Consider the following 9,391-nt stretch of genomic DNA (forward strand, 5'->3'; position numbering starts at 1 on the left):
CCAAGGCATACCTGGTAAATATAATGAATAATGAATGAGAATATAGAATGTGTGTGTGTATGCCTAATGAGAACGTTTTAATAAAATCAATTTTAATAATGCTGTGTTTTTTAACTCATGCTAAATCTAGGTAGAAGGACGACGAAGGACGAAAAGTTTAGAGGAATTCAAACGAATTATTCGTGAAATATTCACATTTAACATAGAAGATCTCCCGCTGGACAGAATACTTGCGAGAATTAACCTCGAAGAGAACGAGGTAATTGAGTATCTAAAAATTATGATGGAAGAGAACATCATAATGTTGGACATGGGAACGAGAACTGTTTTTCTGATTTAGATATTTAGTATTTTGTTAATACTACTGATAGTGTGAGTTGGGGGTCGTTCACATATTGCATATATTATTATTTTGCCAGCATTAATCTTCAGACCCGCATAGGCACTGTATTTGCAGAGAAGGTCTGTGGTTTCCTGCAGCCCCTCTTTTGAGTTATCGAACATGGCCATGTCATCAGCGTTATCAGTGTCCATTGTCCAAGAGATGTTTCTCTTCTACCCCGGGGGCTGGCAGCTGTAATAAAGCCCCCTTACTAATGACCTTGTTCAGTTCCATAAGGTATGCCGATAAATTCAAACAAAAGTTGAAGACTGGTGGTCCCTGTATAGTGTATATCACCTTGCCCAGTACCCGAGTTGACATCAAACCAACCTGAAACCTCTCCATTGACCCTAACAGCACTAACTGTGTAAGCAAAGAACACCTTCATGATTCTAATGTACTTGTCAGATAAGCCGTAGTGCTGCATACTTCTCCAAATGAACTGCCTGTCAATCGAATCAAAAGCTGCTTTAAAATCAAAAAAATTGATATGCAGAGGGATATTATGCTCAATACATTGGTGTATTATAATACAGTGGAGTGAATATGTGAGTCAATATATGAGCGATGAGTCAATATATGAGCGATTCTGTCTAAAACCACTTTGATTCTCCCGGAGAAATTTTTCCATGCCATTGCTAAGTCTCCGCAGGAGTATCATCTGCAGGAGCTTCGAGGCTGTGGATCTTTAATGTAATGCCTCTGTTGTTAGCGCAATGAGAGGTGTCACCCTTCTTTCCAACGATGATAATAACACCTTAAATCCTCAGGAATCTTCTCATCTTCCCACACTTTCTTGAACAACACAACTCGTTGATCAACCAACCCATCCTGTCCATACTTAAGTTGCTCGTTGGTAATACCACGTGAACGACACCTAACAATAATCAATATCATTCATAACCTTCTTGACTTCGACCAGGACTTATTTGTAAATATATTTTATAAAGTAGTAAGTAAATGAAAAATACTTGCTTGTATATTTATTTTCAGATTACATTTTTTATAAATGAAAGTCGCCCTGCACGCTTGTTGAATTTTGTTTGATTTTTATTTCATTTTTCCCCCCATTTTTACGTATTATTTTAACGTATTATTTTAACGTATTATTTTAACGTATTATTTTAACGTATTATTTTAACGTATTATTTTAACGTATTATTTTAACGTATTATTTTAACGTATTATTTTAACGTATTATTTTAACGTATTATTTTAACGTATTATTTTAACGTATTATTTTAACGTATTATTATAACGTATTAATTTGACTATTGTGTTCCTACGTTTTTATAATACTTTTAATCAATTGGTAATTGTTTGATACAATAAAATGCTGGTTTTGGTACCTCAATAAGTGAAGGTAGTATAGCTCTCACCAATTGTACAATGTACACACAATTGATGAGAATTAAACTATTTATTCTGGATGGTGTCGAATATTTTAAAATTTTGTTTTTGTTTTATCAATGATACAGATAGAGACATTTTAGTTAAAGTTAAAGTATTATTGGCCCTGCATCCTTAGTAACTGTACTTATCCCACTTTTTTATAATACTTTTTACGACTTTTAATCAATTGGTAATTGTCTGATTTTGAAATAAACTCAACAACAATCGTATATTTATAATTCATCATTTACATCATTTGCATCAATTCCAGACACTGCTTTTAATTAATTTACTGCATACAGTTAACATTTAATATAATAACGAATAACACTATCTACATTTTAATAGGTAAAATGTGCACCCTCATCTTCCTCCTTCACCCCTCGTCTGCCTGCCAAAACTTATCCCAAAAGGTATTCAGTGTTACCACCCACTTACTGTGGCTAATTATTAGCATTTTAGCATTTTAACTGAAGTTTAGTTGAGTTTACTTCAGAGATTTATTAAGTAGCGGTAATAAATCAAATCGAGTTAAAAGTTTGGTTTGCAGATGTTTTTTGAATAGTTCGTAAAATTAATGTGTGTGTACCGATTATCCATAAAATTAATTTGACATTTCATAAGTTAATGTTATTCGGAAAATATGTAAGATTTTTACAGCTTACTGCATTTCAACTAGTTTTTTGGTATATCTTATTGTTTTGGTATATCTTATTGTCGAAGCGTGTTAAAAATGTTAGAATTTCTCGACATTATCGTCCATATAGCGCTATATATTACACTATCGCACTATTTACTGAGTATTCTTATCTCCTTGATAGCAATGATTCATATCTATCTATTTCATCAAGCCTATCCTGTATGTGCGAACAGTATTTTTGGTGATTCAGTAGTCATGGACGCAGGACTTTAAGATCAATCTACAATTTATAAATTTGAATTTTTGATTAGAAAAGGGACTACTAAGGTAAATTTATCTGCACCGCTTTGTTGGCCAGTATCAACTCCATTTTTTGGACTTTGGTCGCTTATACGGCCTAAGCGGTATACAAATAAAGCGTTATTATTATATCGGGTCTCAATAAGAGGTCTCGACTGCCTAGGCATCAAACCTTGGCAATCGGTAATTTTCCTCTGGCCCGGAGTCAGCTGACCCTAGGGACCAGAGGATAAAGACGTAGAGACTGTGTGTATCTACAAAAGTGGATGTTTTTACAAGAGACAGGGCTTGCAATGCAAGGGAAGAAAAATGGGCGAAACAATCATAAAGTGTATATTATATGAATTAACAAATAGAAATTCGAACAATCCTACACTACAAAAAATGTTGTTATTATTATTATTATATCACCCAGAGCGGCATAATCGGCTTTTTATCTTGTCCTTAATTTTTGTGTTATCAAAGTTGCCATTATATTTATTTAGGGTTGTAAGTGAATGAATCATAAATTAATTGACTGTCATTTCAACAATTTAACGGCATTTCAAATTCCACAACAGCTAATAATCAAACTTAGTTCACTTCCTTAAAGAACCTTGTCCAAATACATTTTACATTCCACTAAAATCCTCGATTCATTGTTTCCACATTTCAACGCCGCTTATTTACACATAACATTATAAACAATTTCCAAAATATCTAGTTGCACACCAAATGTAAATATTCTTGTTCTTCTTACTCTGTTCTTTCCAAATCCAAACAGACAAAATTTCTTATTCCTGGAAAAGTGGAATAGAGCTATAGATGGTATCAGGTCAAGATGATTTATACTGATTTGAAGTACATTAAAACCCCGATTTACTGCGGAGTTTTGGGAATGTAAATAGCAGCGGTATATTCGGGGTTTTACTGTATCATGAGCACAGACTACAAGTTGGTCACATGATATCCATCCTAAATCATAAGTTTAAGTTGGTTCGATCAGAGAGGATTTAATCTAAAGACATTACAGGTCAAACTTGTAGCGCTTAAATAAATCAATTGTTGTGCTGAGAAAATTAACTAATATTATCATATCGTTCATATTTACTTCAGGGTAATAATCACCATAACAATGCAGTTAACAGACGACGTGTAATAGACGAACACTTGGAGTAGACGTCAACATCATCAACCCCAAATCAGAGATAGCTCAAAAATGTAAATATCTTACTTCATGAAGTAGTCATTCTGTCTTATTAATTGATAGTTATTTTACATTTTAACGAATATTGTGTATTAATTTTGACATTTTCTTCAGATCTGCTGCCCAACTGTCTGACCCGGTTTCCACACAAATGTGTCTGTCTGCCTGATTTCCTGACAAGTTGGAAAGGGACATTTACAAATGAGAAAAAAACAATTCAAACTTTTTAACCACTGCCCAAACAGAATGTTTCATGTTGATATATATATATCATTTAAATTTTGTGCTAATTTGATTAAATATCGAGTTTGGTTAAATATATATCATTTAAATTTTGTGCTAATTTGATTAAATATCGAGTTTGGTTAAAAATTAATTAGATATTTTTTCTCGCAAATTTTTATATTTATCCCTGCTGATTATTTAAAAGAATGTTATGTTTATAGAACATAATAGAGAATGTTATGTTTATAGAACTGAATCAGTCAATAACAATTTTATTTCTCATCTCTAGTTCTCGACCAGTCAAAATTAAATATCAATAGTATTAGTTCTTAATTTATACTAATAAAATTTAGAGGATTACTTTAAACATTCTGTAACGGTTAATTAAACAATTGTTCAACCTGTAAACGTGGCTTCTATCGGTTATTTACTCGCTTGTATTGTTTGTTGAGACCCTTGAGATAAATTATATATCACATGTATAGTATACGACTGAACGAAATATTTTGATTTTTTAAATGTTTACAGAATTGTTTGTGATAATTTATTTCGTATCCACACTATGATAATCTATTTTAAACTAAAAAGGAAGACTGTTTGATTTGTTATTCTCCGGTGTCCCACTCACGGATTTCATAATAAGATTTCGGCCCTGAAGATGCTAGATAAATAGGATTGACTTTAGTACGCACACCATTTTAATATGTAAAACAAGTTATCAAATACACTTAACTCAAAATTGGCCCACACGACATGAATCCCTCTAATAAAAGTATTGTTGAACAAATCGTGGATCTAAATAGGATATCCAAATTTGTAATGTCCCACATCGGTCACATTTTTATCACATCACATGTGAAATTTGTATACATGTAGCGCGCGCAGCTAAAATTGCGTGAAAAGGTAAATAAAACTGACGAATTGACTAACCTCGTGGTGATGCTTTTAGCATCTACCTCGTGGTAGTCTCGTGGAGCAGAAGTTCTTAATAACGACCAAAATACTGTTCACTGTGATAAACTAGATCGCGATTAATTTACACCCGCATTAATATATCCTGTTAAGTTTGCCACTACAAATCAGTTTAAATGATTCCTAGCATCTAAAATAAGCCCTTAAATGCTTGTATTATGCCAAAAAATGTATATCTCTCACGGTTGCTGCGGATTTATAATTTATTTCGTAGTGTCATAAAAATGGCACTATACATAGTATATTGTAGCAGTACTTCTACTGAGTGTTGACTAGATCCTCTTTATTCTTTGTAACATCATAATCTGAGATAAAATCGTTTAAAAAGCAACTGAAACATATATATTATGTAAATCTTGAAAATTCTTAAATTTGAAAAAGGGAAATCAATATTTACTGCAGGGGGGGGGGTCATACGTTGAGTCTTATACCACCGCTGTGTTTAATATTTGAGACTTGTAGAAACTTGACAAAACTTGCCAAAACTTGACATTCGAATATTTCAGATCACGCCCATTCAATATCAAATCAACAGAGTTGAGACACAGTTAATAAACTGTGGAGTGACTAAAATGCTATTCAGCAAAATGCTATACAGCAAAACAGAAGGCTCCACATACTGATCCTAACCACTCTTGAACCCTACCCCCTCCTCCCCCCCCCCCCCCCCCCCCCCCCCCCCCCCCCCCCCCCCCCCCCCCCCCCCCCCCTACGAGTTCCACAAGCCCAACAGTACATAGTTAGACGAAAAACGGAGAAGCCTTGATTGCAAGATCAAGGACAGCATCAGTAGCAGCGAAATACGGATATACATTCTCCCTTACAGTCAGCGAGCTCTTTGAGTATAGATATGTTCCTTGAATTAAAGGCCCAACGTATGTAAACTGACTTTAGAACCTACCTTTAGAAGTCCGTGAAAATAATTTCATTAATTAATACGGTCAACCCATCAACCCATTTGGTCTCTTACTTTTTTTTACTTCAGGTTGATATGCTACTGACGATTATTCGTAACATGTTAATCAGATTCAGATGGATTATCAAGATATGATGCAGCTAGTTCGAAGATTCATACCCATTCATTTTTATTTTGTCTGATTGTTTAATTGGAAAAACTTGTTTACCTTCTTATATAATATGCAAAATGATACTTGATAAATTTGCTTATTTCTACAAAAATGCGCTAAGAACTCTCGTTCTTAGCGCAGCGTTCTCTTTAATTTCTACAAAAAACTCTCGTGCCTCTAGGTATCCATTTTTGAATCTGGCTGTCTGTCCGTCCGTCTTTTCGTCCATCTGTCCATTTCCACTACTTTCCACGAAGCTCTGCCATTACAAGAGTAGGGCAATAATAAAACAGCAAATTAACAAAGTCTGACTTCATTGGGATTTATACTTTGTCCCTGCAAGATACCCAATAAATGTGGAAGAATGAGGCACGTGATCTTTTTATTAATTTTTGTAGAAATTAACGAACCAACCATGATTTTAACTTATCCAACACTTTGTAAAAGTTTTAAGTTGATCCACATGAAAGTATGACACAATTTGTCGATTATTTATGTGTTGATTGTGGTAATTGTGTTTAATTTGGAGCCCTTGAGAGACTGACAATGTTTTAAATTAGTGTAGAGGACTGCCTCAAGCGTCTATTTCAAAAAATGATCGATCTATTAACTCGATCAGGGAGGTAAATTCAAAATCCAACAAATGACACGTCGATTCGGTGAAGCAAATTAGTTCATATTACACTACCTACAAAGTAAAACCACGTGTTGCAGAAAAACATAGTTTCCTGCCTGCCAGAAGGACTCTTTGCCTCATCTTTCTAGGGCCATTATTTCTGCGCGTTTCTGGTCACGTGTCATTGCGCTTTCACGTTTACTTCTATAATATCGTCTAACCACTTCATCTCTCAGTATAGGCGAAATATGTCTGTGTTACTCCTGCTTTACTCCTGCTCCTGATTCTGACTCCATTTATTAAAAAAAGTAAGTAGTACACAATTTTTGAAAATATTTTCAAAGACTTTTTCTTCACGCTTCATTTAATTCTGATTTTATTTTAATAGAAAAATTACGAACAATTTCGTTTCGTAATTAGTACAGGCAGATCCGTCAGAAAAATTCATCTATTGACCCAAACTAGAATTTTACGTTAAAATGAGTGAACAGGCACTGACTGTTACTTTTGGAAATGAATGCTATTTAAAGAATCACTATTTGACGCAACAAAAAGTTCGAAATTTTGCTTAAATTAAAAGTACGTTAAGTGCGTATTAACTAATTATGCTTTTTACCTCCTTTCTCAAAATGCTGAATTTTTAAATGATAAAATTTGTGCATTTGATAATCAATTAATTAGATAATTACCAAAAAAAATACTTTATTCATGAAATCCAAATTTATGTGACGGATTTGTCTGCACTAAATTGAATACATCGTTAGTGTTTGGCGCACTCAAAGTTAAATGAAAAAGAGAAGATTTTTATTTTTAAACCTTATTAATTAGACACATATTAATATTATACGCACAATAATATTAATAACTGTTTCAGCCCTACTTCTCTTTCAAACAAAGTGGAGTCTACTTGCTATCAAAGGAACATACAGTTATTAATCCGGTAGGATTTTTAAAATTAATTCCTGTTAGTTTTCCTAATTCTTGAACTTGAAATGGCATTAAATTTTGAAAAACCTTGACGTCTTGACGTCGTCATTAAGTGGTGATGTCGTCCTATTTTACGTTTTTTTATTATAAGTTTATTATAACTTTCTATATATGCATACTAGTTGTGAAGGAGGGGGCACTAGACTATCCAATCATCCATAATATCAATCATTCAAAAAATCATCGTTAAAGTAATGTCTGATGGTTGAATATGCTTTAAATTTTCCGGACACTTTCCTTGTAAGTCTATAAGTAAGCTAACCAATTTTTGTTAAAATTGGATCAAGGGAAGGTTAATCAATACGCATTTGTTTCTAGAATTTTGTGCTGGCCGAAATTAGCGCTAAAAAACCATCCTACAGTCGGCACGCGCGGCTCACTGTCGATGGCTCACTACCTAGTTAAACGAGTGTAAAATTGAATGGGGAATTGATTATACTTTAAAAAAGGGAGCGTCCACATATGGGGGTGTGCCACCTCCGTCTATGTCCGCTTGTCTCATAGAATCCAAAAGGACAATGGTGGACATGACGTCCGCAAGATTTTGCCCTGCCCTCTTCCTTTCAGCATTTGCCCCCCCCCCCCCCCCCCCCCCCCCCCCGTCATCTAAAAAATAAGATGCTGTAATTGCGTCCGAAAGAATTAAATCAAGGTATTCGTTGCAGGTCTGGAGGACACTTCTGGTATACAACTTATGGACTTTTAACGGTAAGTTTACTTTTACTGATAACTTTTTAAAGTTTTGTGTCTGTAAGTTTTCCCCTATATTCATTCGTAGATCATAGAATTTGTCCGACTATATGGTCTCTTTGTATTTAACGCTCGTTCAACTATTATATGAACTGCATTGGTGTTGTGTATTTCAGTTATGTGACTAACTCTACTTACTGTTTCTTAACTTCCTTTTCAATGCCAATTCAATGCTTTTTTTTATGGAGTGTGTTTTCGTTATGTTATATTTATTATCCTACTCTGTTTTTTGTCTTGCTTAACCAAACGACATATACACTCATTTGCTGGTTTTTGTCGTCAGTGAGCAGCATCGCTGTACAGCTTAACCAGGGAATGGGTTTGTATAGTCGTAACACTGAACATATTTGTATTTATTCTTTCATTTCTCCATTTTTTCCCCCTTTTTATTGTTTTCTGGTTTATTTTCTGGTTTGTTGTCTGTGAGTGAGCAGCATAACTCTATCTACAACTTGACCAGGGAATGGAATCGCTCCAGCTTACTTTGTACCTACCTGCTTCAATTTTATTCACTTTTTCTATCCTGAATTTTTTTATTTTTTTGTGAGATTTTATTATTTTCTGCTTGCTTTTCATTTATTTTAAAATTTGTAACGTAAGATGATCCCTTAAAGTGTTCAGTGTTCATGTTTACTTTATGCTGTTCAAACAGATTTTTTTTGTTTTTTTTTTCTTATATCATACGTCATACGTTTATCTGAATTACACTGAAATACAATGTTTCATACTGATCCGGTATTCTCACCCAACGTGAAGCTTCACCTCTATCTATGTTCTTCTGAAAGGGGGAAAAGTCAGCGTTTTCTTCGTTCGATTGGTTCGTGGCCCAAACACAATTTAAATAATTACATCTATAGACGATTGTATAATTCGT

General features: G+C 34.0%; 1 long non-coding RNA gene across 1 annotated transcript; it reads left to right on the forward strand.

Moving 5' to 3' along the window:
* The first annotated feature begins 2,109 nt into the window (after positions 1–2,109).
* On the forward strand, positions 2,110–4,704 carry LOC134814607 (uncharacterized). Its single transcript, XR_010160184.1, has 3 exons — positions 2,110–2,194; positions 3,835–3,914; positions 4,015–4,704. It is a non-coding gene; the product is annotated as an uncharacterized LOC134814607 (long non-coding RNA).
* The last annotated feature ends 4,687 nt before the right edge of the window (positions 4,705–9,391 follow it).

The sequence above is a fragment of the Bolinopsis microptera genome, chromosome 5 (genome assembly GCF_026151205.1).
Source record: "Bolinopsis microptera isolate Bmic1 chromosome 5, MBARI_Bmic_1.0, whole genome shotgun sequence".
Classification (NCBI taxonomy): Eukaryota; Metazoa; Ctenophora; class Tentaculata; order Lobata; family Bolinopsidae; genus Bolinopsis; species Bolinopsis microptera.